Source organism: Aythya fuligula, chromosome 6 (assembly GCF_009819795.1).
Source record: "Aythya fuligula isolate bAytFul2 chromosome 6, bAytFul2.pri, whole genome shotgun sequence".
NCBI classification, from domain to species: Eukaryota; Metazoa; Chordata; class Aves; order Anseriformes; family Anatidae; genus Aythya; species Aythya fuligula.
In genome coordinates this window covers 20,540,111-20,556,705 of record NC_045564.1, presented here as the reverse complement: position 1 = coordinate 20,556,705, position 16,595 = coordinate 20,540,111, and the positions used below count along the sequence as shown (strand labels likewise).

Here is a 16,595-nt window from a genome sequence, read left to right as displayed (position 1 = left end):
GTGCTGGCTTCATGCAAGCATGTGCACTTGGTTAGCACCAGAGAAATGCAAGACATACAAAGCTTTACCAAATGCTTTAAACTGATGAAGGGGATGATCCCTGCTATCACAAATGTAACAGTTTTCCCCTGCCAGGATCTATAAAACTGCAGGACAACTGAACAGATGTCTCATAGCCAGTACTTCAGGAACTAATGGACTAGTTTTATCTTTAAATCAGACATCATTTAATTTTATATGACAGTGGCTGCATTTTAATGCACAGCATAATAAAGCCTGAACCCCACAGCTGAGGTCAGCGTATCTACTGGTGTCTTGTTTTAGGAGTAGTTAAGGATATGAAGAAAAAAAATTCTCTTCTAAAAATCTTCCAGTGCAAGACAGTTTTAAATCAGAAATTGCATTAAAGAGGAGTGCGAAAGATTTATCTGACTATAAGTTCCCTTATAGTACTTCTCTCCCCAGAAGCTAGAAATACAGGAGAAAAAGAAGATAAAAAGTATGCCCCTTATTCCAATGTAGAGAACAACCACTGCAGGATTTCTCTCATAGTGGGGCTTCTGTTGTGAGCTGCGGAGCAGGTTTCCTTTCTGAGAGTTTTGCTCAGTAGTATTAGCTCTGAATGATAATAATAATAATAATTTATGTAATTAGTACTTACTGTTATGTAAGTTACAAAAAAAGGCATGAGTCAACTACTTCAGGATTGGGAGCTATTTTAAAAATCCTAAGTAATTCCACTGGAGAAAGTGTATATTATTTAACGAATAAACATTTTCAGAGTAACTATTCTCTTTTGTCTAAGATACACATTCTGTTGATTATATGATATAGTGGTTGAAAGGTGATGTGGGGACTCTGGATACTTGTATTCTAGGCTCTAGAGTTTCCTTGCTTTGGGAATTTGAAGGATTCATTAAATAGATCTGGCCAGTGGAGATTAAGGCCCTTTTTCAGCATGGTGCTAAAGTTATATTCATGCTTAATGAGAATAACTGTGCTGGGACCATTGTTTTTTAATATCTGTTCTCACTCAAAGGGAGCCTTAAAAATCCAGCCACCTAAAATTACAGCGGAATAAATGGTTAAGGACCCTGATGAACAATTTCAAAGAAACATATTATTCATACTTAAATACTTTAACAATCTGTTTCTCCCTACCTCTGTTTCTTCATCAGCATCCATATTGTCCTTTTGATTGCTTGAAAAACATTAAAATTCAGTGGTCTGGTTTAGTACTTAAGTCCTAGAAGCATTCTTGTTATTTCTAATCCATCAAGAGTACCCAACAGCTCTTTTATTTCTTTATTTAGCCTTCCCTACCCAGCAGTCTAATGAGGTCAGAAAGGTCAGAAGAAACTAGCAAGAAAGGTCAGGATGGCTTATGCATGGCTCCTTTTCTGTAGGCTGATACTCAGCATGCTGGGAATGGGTCAGATTATACTGTTTGGATTGTGCAGTGAAATAATGACATTACCAATTTGACAAGTATTCTTCATTATCCTTTCCCACAGAATGTATTTCTGTGACTGGAGCAATTAGCAGGGATTATCTCTGAGAAGAGAAATAAATGGCTTTTAACTCCTTTGTGGATACTAAAATAATGCTAGCTGGTTTAAATTTTTCTTAGCTCTTTTTGTAAATTCAAGTGGTAGTATATCACCCTATATCAGAAAAAACAGTACTTTCCCATCCACCTACTGCATGTTACTTAGACATAAATAGAATTGTGAAGTTCATATGAGGCTTAAATTTTCAGGCTTGCCATTATAATTTTCCTTTTTTGTTGTTATCAATAGTGCAAAATAATTCATGATTTTTTTCCTGTAATTACTTTGACTTGTTCAGTGAGACAGACAGGTTCTCTGTAACCAGTGGTCTTCCAGCATACCTTGTACTTTTAGTCACCAAGAGCACAATTGCAGGATAAGTAACAATAGGATATTTTGAATTTTTTCATGCAGAGAAGCAAGGCATGGAATAACTAAATTGCTGAAGGTCTCACAAAGTTATTTATTGTAAACAGCTTCCTTTTATAATCCAAAGAAAAGTTTTATATAGGTATCACTAATATTTTAATTATTATATTATAAGGAAAATAATAGCAGCAAAGCAATTAGTAAGTGCTTGGTCATTTCTAAGCAATTGCTCTCTTTATATAATATGTGCTATTTGTTGCATGTTCTAATTCATACTGCTGAATTGTAAATTGTATGCTATCAGGCAGTGGCTTCAGAGTTCTCAGTGGTTACCCCCTGCTTAGTAAAATTTCCCCGAAGTTGTATTTGACTTTTTAAAATATACCTCTGGAACCTCTGAATTCTTGTTTTTGTTGTCTGAAGATTTGCCTTTGGCTGACAACTGGGTGTTGGACAGGAGATTCTACTGCTGCCACTAGTGGAGTCACCTGGCTACCTTGTTTGTTTGCTTAAGTTTAACATAACACCAGATGTGTGGACAGGAAGGAGTTTTCACTCCAGTTCTCATTCAGGCTAGATTAGACTCAGCTGTCAGCCTGTCTAGTATCTTGGATTTTGGCTTTTTTAGTTTTCTTTACCACCCCATTCACAATAGTCTGAGGTCATTAGTCCTTCTTCACCAAATTCTCTGATTTTACGTAGCTAAGCATTAGCTTTCATATCTTCCTCTTCTTGCTCAGTGCATATTTCACTTTGTGAATTTTGTCTTTACTTTATGACCCATGTGCCCTAATTTCAACATATATGGACTAGAAACAAATGCATTTCCTAGATCTCAGAATAAACATTCTGGATCCATCTTCTATTACCCATCTTCAAGAGTTTACCACGTTTCGTCTTCCAAAATGTTGGCTTGCCTGTGCATTTTCCCAGACTTGGTTCTTCAGTTATTCTAATTGCTATTCAATTTATTTTTCAAAAGGTACTTTATTTTTTCCTTCCTCACCCTACATTTTTTATACATTTATATGTTTAGTAGCCTTTTCATTTCTATCTGTACTTTTTTTTTCTGGTTAATTGCAAAAACATTTGCAATGAACTTAAGATATATTTCTCCCAGACTTTTACTGTACAATCATTTTCCATTGAGTGGTTTGTCTCATATGTATCCTGCAAGATAATTAACTGAACTCAGCTGTGAAACAAAATTTCTAATGTTTCCCATCTCAAGTATCACAAAATTCTGTCCTTAACAAATGTTTTCTTAATGTGTTTTCATGTATACCAGTGCTGCTTCACAAGTAATGCCTCCTTGACCTGATGATGCATCTCTTTATATCCCCTTTAGCAGCATGCATTTTTTTTTTTTTAAAGCTGTCATGAAAGTATATTATTAGCCTCTGCTTCGTGGCAGAGAAACAAGTTCTTGGTCTTTTCCTCTCCACTTACAGCATTCATTAGCATTGGTAACTTTTGAAATCTTCAGGTCCTGTTTTGTTTCTAAGGTTTTGGAGGAGTTCCTGGAAGTCTGGAAATGTATGTCATTTTTCAATTTCTTTCATAAAACGTTTGTCTTTAGATCTACCAAATTTTCACCTGGTATGTAAAAGTAACTGTTTTGAGATGAGAAATGATATCTCTTGTTTTCTCTGTACTCCCAGTTCTTTGAATCTACCTGTCTGACTTTTCTTGACTTTTCATCTACCTGTTTGACTTTGAAGGTACATAGCTTTTAAGGCAGAGACCGCTTTAGTCTCTCTTAATGCTATTGTTATTACGGTATGATAATGTAAGGATAACCACCAGGATAAAGGTTTGTGGGGAAAGTAACTCCTTTCTCATATTCTCAGAGGCTTCAACTGTTGAAGCCATCTCCACTTGTCTTTTTAAAGATATTGCTTTTCCTTGCAAATTCTGCTTATAGCCATGAAGAGGCTAGAAATTGTTGATCTGGGTCTGTTCCAGTATGACTATGAATGTAGTTTTTGAAGAGTTGTTTGCAACTGCAGCAAAAGAATAGTAAAATCAGCACAGAGTGTGTAGCAACTTGCTGTTTTAAGTATTTCACAAGCTAAATGTGACAACTCAGGAATTCTCTAAGTACTGGAGATAATAAGAAAACTGCAGGATACACAATACACAGTTATGAACTCATAGGCATTGTAAACAATACGAAATGTGTTTCCTGTGTGTAAATGGGGCCACTGCTGTGTCTCAATCAAGACATCCAGGTCAGGGAGAATGTCTTTTGCTCTGGAGGAATAGAACAGTTGGCCCTGGTAAATGCTTATGCTTCTTGGAATCTGAAATGGTGCAAGTCTACATTTAGGATGTCTGGTGACTTATGTTAGTGACAGTGGAGTTAGCACAGAAATGAAAGCACTTAAACGAATGCAGCTAGAACTGTAGTAGAAGGACACCCACCTGAAGAGATGGAATGAGACAGCCAAGGACCTTGACTTCATACTTCTCAGTCACAGAACTGGTGAGTTCCTCCATGAGCTTGGAGCTGTTGGTCTGGTAAAAGTCTTTTAACAGCAAATGACAGCTGGTGCTGTCAGCTTGCACCTTTTGCTATAACCTAGAAGGTCAAAACATACAAGTTGAGTAGACTCTTTCTAAATATCTGACAAAACTGGTATTATCTCCATCTATTATAACAGATATAAACAGTGTCCTCATGCTACTAGATGGGAAAATATTGTGACAGAGTGCTTAATGTTGCCCAGCCAAAGGGATAAATTAGTTGAGAAACCACAGTCATGGCAGGGATGCCAAAAATCATACTGAAGTAATAATCGCTTCTTTTTTGCAACATAGAAAACTGCTAAATGATGCAGTTTCCTGGCAGGTAATATCAGTGATCCTCAGAGCCCAAGTTTTGTCCATGATGAGCCTTTTTCAAACTATTTGGATATAAACCTGGTAGGAAGTCTGTTTGGTTGGTGTGCTTGCTTATTGAATCAGTGTATTGGAAAAGATGTTGAATAATGATTTTAAAAGAAAATCAAAAAGTTTTTCTCAACTGAAAATGCACCAACGCAACATAAAAGGCTGACAAAAATGCAGTGTTTAGAGGTAGCCTGACATAACTCAAACCCTTCAGTACTTCAGGGTGGGTGATAAACATACCTACCTCATACTATGAACAGAAATCTAACTGGAACATGTTAGTGTTCCTGCAGCTAGTGGGTATCAAGCAGTTTAATTAAAAAAAATAAATAAATAAAATCACAGACTTCTGAAATGCTGAAATCTTTTTTCAAGATTTGGGCTATATAAGTGCTCTATTACAAGTCTTTATTCAGTCCTGACACCTTTGAGATAGAGGTAAAAATAATCACTTGACTGCTACTTCGACAAAAGAACTTCAAGTTTCAGCCTGTTGCTGAAATGTTGATCTTTGTACAGTTCCAGATCATGTGAAAACTGCAATTATTCTTTGTCCTGTTGGAAAGTTAGCTCAAGAACATCATGTATCTTTGAACACCAGCTGAAAACTGTGTAATCAAACTGCAAATCAACAGCCCATTTTGATTGTTCACTGAAGTAATGGATTTATACCAGCACATAGAACAGTCCTCTAATTTGGTAACATGACTGTGCTTACTTAAATATTGTTAATCAGTCTTCATATATGAAAGAAATGGCAAAAACTGTTCCTTGGAAAGCATATTTCTAAATTGTAGGCACTTACTTCCTGAAGTTTTATTTCAATGTTGGACAGTTCTATGTAAAAGCTGTAATCTCCAAGATATTATCATGTAATAGTAAGATGTTTATTGTAAGAATATATTGGTTCGGGTTTTAACTTGATTAAAATCTGGTATATATGCTATGGAATTTATTTTGGATGTTAAGTACACATGATAAAATTTTGAATTGAATTTCTTTTAAATTTGATTTTGGAGAAAGCCAGATTGTTACCGTGTCTCAACCATCAGCTTTCAGAAAGCTCATAGGATAAGGATATACAAAATATATTTACGTTCTTCATGCAGTCCACTGCCATGGAACATATGAGGGAAAATGTGTTGTTCTCTGCTGATAGAGAAAATTGAACATGAGAAATAAAATTCCCAGTGCTATGCTCATACTATCAGTGGTGATGGTACACAAACAATGAAGTAAAGAAAAATTATTTTCAAGCTTTGCTGGATACACCTAAGGGAAAGAAATCGATGCTGGCCAAATAGAAATGGACAGAATTATTACAGGAGAACCAGTTTCTAAGCTCTAAAGGTTATTTAAAACAGCAAAGAGTTCACATACAATCTAGAACTTAATGTCATTTTAAACTTTAAATGACATGTAGGGTGGTATATGAGATGTACAAAGCCAGGAAGAAGTCTTGCAGCAAATTCACTTCCTCTGGAATGAGATCCTAAACAGTTTTTTAGCAATTCAGTGAGGACACCTTATTTTAGAGTTTAGTTATCTTCTTGTCTGTAAAAGTCCACTATGTATTTTATTGCCAGTGCATTGAAAATGTGTTGTAAGTTGTGATGCTTTATGAGTTACTGCCTGCCTAGCTGTTATAAAATGTAAAGAATTGTTATTTATATTTTATTACTGTCTCTACTTAAATTAAAATACATATATTTATGGTGGACAGGAACAAATTCAGACTGTAACAATGAAAGATTCATCTTCCAGTGGAAGGAATCTTTAATTGCTCATAAAAACTAAAGAACTTGTCTGCTTAACTGTGGAAAGTGTGAAAGCAAGGGATGAGACGTTACAGGTTACAGTGGTACTTCAGAAAGTTCTACTGATGACAAATCCAGTGAGTAAATATGGCCTGCTCTTGACTAGATTTTATTCCTGTTTAAACTTCACCAATTCAGTAAAATACTTTTTGGTTTACTGTTTTGGTTTACTGTTGTATAAGGGACACTAGAAGAACCAAACAGGTGGAAGAAAAGAAAAAGAGAAAATATTAGCTACTATGCTTGCTTCAGGTATCTCTAATTGTGTTTATTTTTAAGCTTTCTGCTGGTCAACAGCCAAGTGAAATTTGTAAGCTGGAAAGTGATACTATGAGAAAAGGTGTGCTTAGTAACCAGGGAAGGGAGTAGGGAGTATGTCAGTTAATTTAAATCTTAAAGAAACGCCTTTGTTTCTTCTGTCTGTCTTGCAATTTCTAACAGCACCAGGCATAGCTTTATAGTTCTGAATTACTCCCTGGCATGGATCATGTTGCTATGTCTGAGCTGTCATGGAAACTAGCTGGAGCAAAGCTGGCTTATGAAGTACATACAAGACAGCACAGGCAGTCCCTGTTCTTAAGGTATCTAGCTTTTTCCAAGTCCTTTTTTTTTTTTTTTTTAAATAATAAGCAGTTTGCTCTTTAAAATTACCTTATGTTTTATTTGAGAAGCTCCATACGCTGCTCCTGTTTTGGATCTTGCATAAGACCAACATTGGCTGTATCAAGCATTACGGCAACACTTAATTGCTTTGATTATTCACATAATCTAATGCAACAGCAGTCAAGATTATTTTGCTGCTTACTATACACCTCTCAGTACATTAATTTGCCTGCCACAGAGTTAATATATTCTTTGGATTTGGTAGTTAACCAGCAGTTTTCAGAAAGTTTGTGGAACTAGAAAGAAACCCTAAATGTTTACTACAGGGGAGTATTTTTGTTTGAGCACAGTAGCTCTTGTAATCATAGTACCATTAAAGTACCTCCAGCTGTTTTCTGGAAGGAAGTACACTTTCCTCTGAGATATCACCCTAGAAAGAAGGTCATTGAGATTTGTTTTTTATCTTGGAAAGATCCAGGTATTGTAAGACGTAGAAACACTGTATCATTAAAAATGAGGTTGCTTTCAAGACAATCAGTAGGAAATGGTATGCTGTTGTATACCTTGTAGAGTATTTAAAGAGAATTCACTGCTGCTCTGTGGCTGATTTGCACCACATAATTTAGGAAGTTGCTCTTGATCAAGGAGAACATTTAAGAGTGAAAAACTAAGGAAACTTTATATACTGCCCTTAAAACTGACATGACATGGCAAATGTGCCAGAAGTAGAAGTGCAGACTGGCACTGGCAGTCTTCAGTTTTAATGCTCTAGTCATCACTGTTTGGACTTTGAAGGGGAGATCACAAAGGTGCCAGAAATCAGAACAGTTTCTGAGGAGCTATTGTTACTGTTTTCCTTCCATCTATTGAGCTGAGAATGTCTCCTTACCTTTCAAATGGATTTTGTCTGTTTTCCTAAATTTCACTGACTAGACTCTTATTTCAAAATACGGTTGTACTTCTCTGAAAATGTCATTTAGGGACGTGTGAGTTTTTCATGTTTGTGAAATTCAGGAATCTAAAGTATGTTCTTTCTGACAGGCTACTGAAATCCTACAAGCCCCAGTATTTTGAACTGAGTGGTTAATGTGGAAATACTTGACAGTTCAGCTTTGGCTGTGATCTATCTACAGAAAGCACTATGTTGGGAGGCTAGGATGAGGAAGTGTATTTGATTAAATTATATTTGGTCTGGAAAGAAAGATGTGGAATTTATATTTAAGGTTGTCCTACCCTAGTGGTATCGATGGTAACTTCAGATGGAGAGCTTTAATAAATATTTCACCATTTTCTCACAAAGATGTGCATTTTCAGTTTTGTAGAACTACTGAAATGGCAGAGTTCCATGAGAAATTTGTGGCTACACCTCTTCCTGAGCTCAAATTAGAAGAGTTTGTGTGGGCAAGATTTGTGATCGTTCCTTCAGTAAAATCTATAGATCATCCACTTCCAAACCTGGAAGTCAATTCTGAGGCATTTGGCTGCTGAAGCTCATAAAATACAAGCCACGGCATCCAAACCATGCTGCTTCTAAGACCTGGAGCAGAGCATGTGTGTGGTCTATAGGATGCATTTCATAAATCCTGGGCTTCTGATCTATTTTGTTACTGGACTGCAAAAGAGTTTGAGCAAAGCCCTTTCTCCTCATGGTGTGGAAACTTGCATTATTGGTTTATTTAGCAGAATAGGTGTTCTCTCTTGCATTTTATTCTAAATTACAGGATTCAGCCATTTAGGAAAAACAAGATATTGAGTGCAAAGAAATCCTTTTTGTCTCATGAAATTGAATAGTGCTGTCCTAGTAATTGTTTTGATTCATATCCGGATCATCCAACTGTGATACAGGATACCAAACAGTATATTATGCTCAATGCATAGCAAAGCAATTTAGTTGTATAAAGTGGGAATGATCTGAAGTTGAAATCTTAGTCTACTTTTTGATAAATGGCTGGTGGTTTTTTTTTTTTTTTTTTAATTCTGTGCAAGATCTTTATTTCAGTGTTTATAATCTGTGTATAAAGTACTCAAGTTTAAATGCATACAGGCTAGAATAAAGCAGGCTTTTGCCAGTTATTCCTTTATAACAATGGAGATGATTTGATGCCCAAACTTGCTTAACAATTCCCTTTTGCTGTAGCTTCTGTGGAACATGAAAGCAGAAGAATGCTCCTCTGAATTGGTCTTTTTTCAGAGCAGATGTGGGATCTGGCAGACAAGTTACCTGTATGTACAATTTGTTGTCAGGTTCTTGATTCTGTTTTCATTTGGATTCACTAGGAGCCTTATATTAGAGAAGAGAGCACTTCCTTACCTCTTGGCACCGATGTGGGACTTCAGGTGGAAGGATTGCTAAGCATTTGCACATCATACTTCCACTGGTGCTTCAAGGAGAGGTGTTTTTGGATTTTCCTAAAGAAGTCTGGTCTGTTACAGGACAGGTCCTGTATGACGAGTCTTGTTCAGATCTCTTTCTGCTGTGGAGTGGCAAGGGAGGTCTGGTTCTAAAGTCAATGTGGGTTCTTGCCACTGTGAAACTCTTGGGTGATCTTTAACTCCTTGGGGGCAAAAAGGGCGTCTCCACCATAGTATGGTGGAGCAGAAATTCCACAGGATGGCTCTGATAAAGACCTCCTTCTATTTAGTATACCAGTAAGAATAGAGTGTGGAATATATATGGAGTATATGGTATATATTTAGCTTCCTGAAAATGTCATTAGAATTAGGAAATTCCAAGTTCCACTGTGGTGGACTGAAGCATTTTTTCCCCAACCTTTAAGAGCTGAATAACTGAAGCTGCCTTTTGTGTAGTGTGAAGGCTGCTTGCTGCTATTGTCTCCCTGTAAAAACAACTCATTCCTGCAGGCTGGTTTAACAGTATCATGTTCTTAAATCTGTTTTCCTCTAACCTTCTTTCAAGTTGTGAAAAGGGCTCCATAGTATATATAATGGCACCCAGAAAATGTGACAATAGTACTCTTTTCCTTACCAGTTTTTGTTCTTTCCATCTGCCAAACATTTGGTCTCCCCCCCCCCCCCCCACCCTCTCCTTAGTGCTACTGCAGCAAAAATGCCTGCCTTTTGTTTATGTCTTCCTACACTAGCATCGTGACATCATAAATGATATCACCAGGGGAAAAAATATTCGTAGCTGTAGTTAAACCAGCTGTTCGTTAGCAACCCATCTAGTCTGCTTTCATTTCTTCTCATTAATGTATATGTGATAGTGTTTCTTGCTTAAGAGATGTGGAAGGTTCTCCGCCACGAACCATCTGCTCTGTTGTTGTCTTTGGGTAGATAAAAATGGTGGCATTTTAAAATATACACGTTCTTGATAATAGAATTTTTTTATTTAACAAAATGAATATAAGATTCTAGAACAGATTCATCAGTGGATTTAGCTGTGGGTAATTCTCTGTCCTTTACTACCCATCTATTGTAATTCAGTGTAATCATAGAGACTGCATACCAGCTGATAGAAAACCTTAATAGTACATGATGAGTAAGATGCAGAGAACAATAAAGGATTCGAGAGTTTTGTCACTGATTTGCATGACGACAGTAAAGTGCATGAATTTGTTCGTCATGCTTGTTCCTTCTTCCATGCAAATCAGTGGCAAAACTTCCATAGGACCAGAATAAAGCCAACAAAGAGCAACAAGCTGTCATTTATTCTAATGAGGGGGATTTTAAATAGAAGAAGTTGGTATTTCATTTGTGGAATGTTAATGAGAAAACAGTTTCTTTTTGCCAACTTGCGTTTTCAAAATGCTATGAATTGTTCCAGTGATAATTCACAATAAGATAGCTGCACCTTTGCAGTGTTAATGTTAGGGTTAATTACTTGTTCAGTACCTCTTTTTTGGATGGAGGTGTTCATTTATCATCACTAGCTCTGTGTTAGAATCGAATACCAGAATATTCTGGTATTCTGAGATTGTAGTTAGGATATCTCCAGTAATTCCATAGTGGATTACTGATGCATCATCAGTGGAAAAAAATATAATTTTATTTTTTATTATTTATATATAGCATATGTAAAATAAAACATTTATGTAAGTGTTGTTGTGATTTTGAATATGATTATTCACTTAGTCCAATATAAAATACTCAGGTAAATATTAAGCTTTTAGCCAATATAAAATATTCTTCATAATTTGTGTAAAAACAAATTAAAAAAAACAAAAACAAACAAACAAACAAAAAAAAAACACACAAAACCCTGAGTGTTATCACATATTACCAAGAAGTGATCAGACTTCATTGCATACTATATAATTTGTCATTTGGATCAGGGAATAATCGTTGCTCAAATGGCCAATTCTTATTCACCTGAGTAGTCTCACTGAAACCAGCAAAACTAATTTTATAACCAAAGATTACAGGATAATGCCCTTGACTGACGAGACAAATTTAAATCAAGGGCTGCTTTTTGGGAGCAATTTTTCATTTAGAAGCTTGTCCTCTACATAAAGGATAAACAGTGGCAGATTAAATGTGTTGGCACAATATTACCTCTTTAGAATATTAATTTCAGTGTGCATGATGTGTAGAGTGATGCAGATAATACAAGGTTTTTGCTACTGCCCACAAGAATAAAAAATACTTTTTAAAACTCTTGAATTTTAACTTGAACCTTTGTTACAATAGGAATAATAATAATAATCATTAAAAAAAAAAAAAAAAGTTGGGGATTTCCACAATGTCTGATGTCTTAATGAGCTAAAGGAGCTTTACAATTTGTTGTTTTCCTTCCTCATGGTAGTCCTCAGCTGATTAAAAATAAATAAATAAATAAATCCATAGACGGTGAAATCAGCGGCATGCCTGGCTTTCTCAGACAAAACTCCCATGTGATCACACAGGCAGCCTCAGTGAGACTGAAGCTGCTCAGCAAGCAGTAGGTAATGAGTCTTTGTTCAGAGTGCAGCTCTTGTCGCTGAACAATAAAGCATATGGTACCAGCAATAAAACACAGGGCTGGGAAATTTAAGAAGATTCTGCTGGAACTAGGAAGACAGTGAATATGTCACACATTATAAAATGATGATCAATCTGTTTGGGTTCCTAATTAATAAAAGCAGTGCATGGATTGGAAAAACAACAATTTGAACAGGTCAGTTTTTTTTTTTTTTATATAGATTATTCACACACTTTAGTAGTGAAAATGTAAGTGGTGGTTTTGCTATTTCCTTATTTTTAGTAAAGTCAGGTTTTTTGCATTTGGTAAGGTGGGATTGGAAAGATGCACGGTAACGTGATACCAAGCTGAACTGTATAAATTTTGTGATCACGTTCATTGTAAAAATGTTTTTAGTGTTATTCCTATGCAATTCAAAATTCAATTATGCATGGAAACCTGGACAGCAAGTAAAATTAGATTTATGCTAGATGGATCATTTGCCAATATCATAAAATATTTAATAACAACAATCTATTATTCTGCTATGTATTCAAGCCTAATTCTTTCTCGATGGGAGAGCTGTAGCGTTTGTTTGAAGTGTCTCAAATAACAGACCACCGCAGCGTATCTGGGTGCACGGGGATGTGTTTTCGGTTCTGCTCAGCTGATTCTGAAGGTGGTGGTTGTGCTGTTTGTAATACGCTTCTAGGGCGACAGCACCGGCGTGCTGCATCTCTGCGTTCGCTCCGCTCTTGTGTTAGCAGCACCGGCTCCGTTGTTATTTCCCGGCGGCGTCGGTCCCCTCGGCCGCGGCTACCCCGACCCCACTCGGTGTTCTCTGGAGGCCGCCCGGCGCCTTCGGCGGCCCGCGGCTACGATCGCTTCGCCCCTGTCCCGCGTCCCCTCGCCGCCTGCCCCCAGGCGCTTCTGTGCGCAGCCTCCCCCTTTCTGCACCGCTCCCGCTGCCCGGCGGCACCGGGCCGGGGCCCCGCGACCCCTCGGCTGCTGCCGGCCGCGCCGCTCGCCCCCGCTGGCTAAAACGTAAGGGCAGGAGGAGGCGGCGCGGGGCCCGTTGCGGGCCGGCACGGGCCGCGCTGCCCCTACGGGAGGGGTAGGGGGAGGGGGCGCGCCCCCGCCCTCCCCGTCCGCCGTCCCGGCGGGCCGGGCCCTGCGTGCCCCGCGGCGGGGGCGGGGCCATACAAACGAGGCACCGGGAGGGCAGCGCTGCTGCGGGGCGGCGCCCGCGGGGCCCGGCCGGGCGCTGCCGGCGGGGAGGGGCCGAGCGCGGCGCGGCGCGGGCCGGGGAGGCTACCGTGGGGCTCGCATCGCGCCCGGCCCCGGCTCCTCCTGCACCGCACGGCCGCGGCGATGGGAAACGCCGGGCTCCACTTGCGGGTAGCGCCCCAGCCTGCGTGATGGTGCCTCGCCATCGCTGCCTACGGGCGTTTCTCCTGTAAAAACCGGTGCTGGAGCAAGCACTGATACAGCTCGGCCTGCGCTTTAGACAATGGGTCTAAAAGGGGGGGTTGATCTAAAAGAGAGGTATTTGCTTCGTGATATTTCTTGCGTCCGCTGGCAGTCTCTCTAATGGGGAACACTTAAATCCCAGTAACGTCTGCGGTGTATTAACCATGCGACTGGATGGCATGTGCTGAACTTACCACTCCAAGCTAATTTAAATGGAAAAAATAATAGCGAGTCTTGCAATTATCATAATTACCATAGGTGTACAAAAAACATGGATTTCAAGATTAGATTTCTGAGGCAGTTAGGTTCTCAGAGTAAGTGTGTACATAGATGAAATTATTGTTTTCTACTAAAAACAACGGGAACATCACTGCAGAACAGCCTTCTCACTGTTTTAAGGGAATCTTTACATATACGTATGCTTGCCCTTCCCATACAAACACACTGAAAAATAAACCACAGTTTTCCTGTGGACAAAACTATAATGGTTCAGGGATTCATGCTCTGAATTTCTCCCAGTATTAAGTTATTTTAAAAAATATAAAGAAAAAAAAAAACCACTCCTGGAGCAAGCAGGTGTTCTGTGTTCACATATTCAAGTTACGGTAATTTTGAAATGCTTTTTTTTCCTGATCCAAACTCCATTAAAACTGGCTTACAGAAACGTTTTGCTGCAACTTGATAGTGGACTTATTTGAGCATCATGAATAGCACCAAGTCTTTTTGTTGCATCAGACATTCTGGAGACAGAAACGTAACGTTGACCTCCTGCATTACTGAAATTAAGTGATAATTCTGCTCTTCCCAATTTACTTGAAGAGCTGAGAAGTCCAGGTCTGGTGTATAATGTTTTGGTTTGTGCATGCACAATGTTTATCATGTTCAGCGTCTTAGATATGTGGTCTAATTTATTTATTGGAAGGAGAAGTACACTTTTGTTGAAAAACATGTTGATTTCAGCAGATGTAAAAGACAAATAATAAGGTTTAAGTTTACTATTAATTGGATTAATAAATCTTGGCATAGGGTACATAGCGGAGAGTGTTCGGAAATTCATTCTAAAGTTTAAATATTTTCTCCCAAGTAGCAACAGATGCTGCTTTATAAAGCCCTTACTTGCTCTTAAGAGATACTTCTGCTAACTGAACCCTGAAGTTTAGGTTTTTTCCTCCCCAAACAAGTAGATAGAAGGTCATGCTGTAGCAAGGCAGGTATAATCTATTGCAAGATCAGTAAAGCTGTTTGAAAGATAAACTTACATGTAGTCTGTCCGTGTCTATCTTTATCCTTGCTCTGAACCAATTAGGATGCTGAGAAAAATTAGATTTATCAATGTGGCATTTTCTCAGTAAAATATCACCAAACACCATCACAGCTTTAAAATGTTGATGCCATATGAAGTCCTTCTAGTGAGATTTGATCACTGTTGTTACGTTGCTCTTTTGTAGGTTTTTTGACCCTGAGAAAGGGATTGAATGTAGCAAAAAGACAGATGACTCATCTGCAAACACACAAAACTGGAAAGATTTACTTGGTTAAAGAGATCTGAAATAAGTAGTAGGGCTTTAATTCTCCACAATATGGATACCGTATTCTAATGAAACCTGTAGCAAAGAGAAACTGTAAATAATTGCTAACAACAACAACAACCTGATTTTTTTTTTCCTATTTCATTTGTACATGTAATTCTCTCCAGCACATGCCCTTATCCTAGTCTTATTCTCCCCACACCCCCATGTTTGTATTTCTAGGCCCTTGGCATCAGTTCTCCATCACTTCATAGCTGTGTCTCTGTTTTTCATAATGAAATAGGGAAAATGGGAAGAGGAACAGAAATATGTATCAACATAAAAAGTTGATGGAAAATCCATTCAATATTTAACTTGTCTAAAAGCAAAATCAGGAAAAAAAATGAAAAAGAGCTGCTTGAGGTTTTCAGGTTTTTTTTTTTAAGTTAAAATGTAAAAATTTAAGAAGTATCCTTGCTTGTAATTTAACACTGAAATGTATCAGAACACCTATGTTTAGCCTTTCTAACAAAAAGATAAATATCTTTCAGTTACTACTACATAAATCTATTTATAAAATAGTTATCTTCATTTTCTGACTCAGTGTAGGGCTGGTTAGTATCCTTCTCTTTCATAAACAATTGGGCTTTGCATATTTACCTGCACCAAGTAGTGTGAAATAGAAAACATGAGCTACAAGGTATGGAGTCTGACCCTCACCAGTCTTTCTTAGGGATCTGGGCAGCAACTAGAACATCATTTACCAACTGTAGCTTCACCAGCCTGCAGAGTCCTTGGATTTTGTTGTGGAAATGTAATCAATTGATGCTTTTATGTAGGGTAAGACCGTCGCGTGAATAAGGCTCTGGGTAATGGTAGCTTTCATTAGTGTTCTGCTTCTTTGAGGGCATCAAGAAGAGTTTGGTGTTACGTTTACTTACTTCTTACTGGTAAATCATTTTTACATGCGCCTATAAATAAGTCATTTTGTTCAACTGTGCTGCAGATCAGGATAAATCGGTCTGTGTTGAGCACCATGCTGCTGCAGCTATTCTAGTGTCAGTACCCTAGCTAGCAGGCATAAAGCTAGCATGGGGATCTATAAAACACTGCAATAAATGTGCTGTCTGCTTAAAGCAGAGGGAGCTGCCCTTGTGTCACCACTTCTGCTGCCACACAGCCCTGCTGACTGTGAAACGGGGCTGACATTTCTGTACCAGCGCTGCAGCTGCTTCTGAAACCATCTCCCTGGGCTCCTGCAGGCGGAGGCCAAGGCTCCTCCAGTGCCTGGGAGTGTCTGGGTACTGCTGCTGCCAGGGTGAACTCGGCTGATACAGCCATGGTGGTGGGAGGTTGTTTTTTGAGTAGGAGCCTGAATTCAGCAGTTATCTTACCAGATTTGCAGTTTTCTCTTTCTTAGAATTAAACAGAGTGTACTCTTAACCTAGCATGGATATGTTAAAAAACAAGTTGGATCGCAGCTGTCTCC

The 16,595-nt window shown here is 38.4% G+C and overlaps 1 protein-coding gene across 6 annotated transcripts in view; it reads left to right on the top strand.

Moving 5' to 3' along the window:
* CSRNP3 (cysteine and serine rich nuclear protein 3) overlaps positions 1-16,595 on the top strand; it is a 101,509-nt gene that overhangs the window by 43,335 nt on the left and 41,579 nt on the right. The window contains exon 1 of one of the 6 annotated variants that reach the window (XM_032189685.1): positions 12,141-12,344. The exons of the other annotated variants lie outside the window; for them this stretch is intronic. The gene's annotated coding sequence lies outside the window, so the exon portion shown is untranslated. Of the gene's footprint in view, positions 1-12,140; positions 12,345-16,595 lie in introns of those variants that run through there. 6 annotated transcript variants of the gene reach the window in all.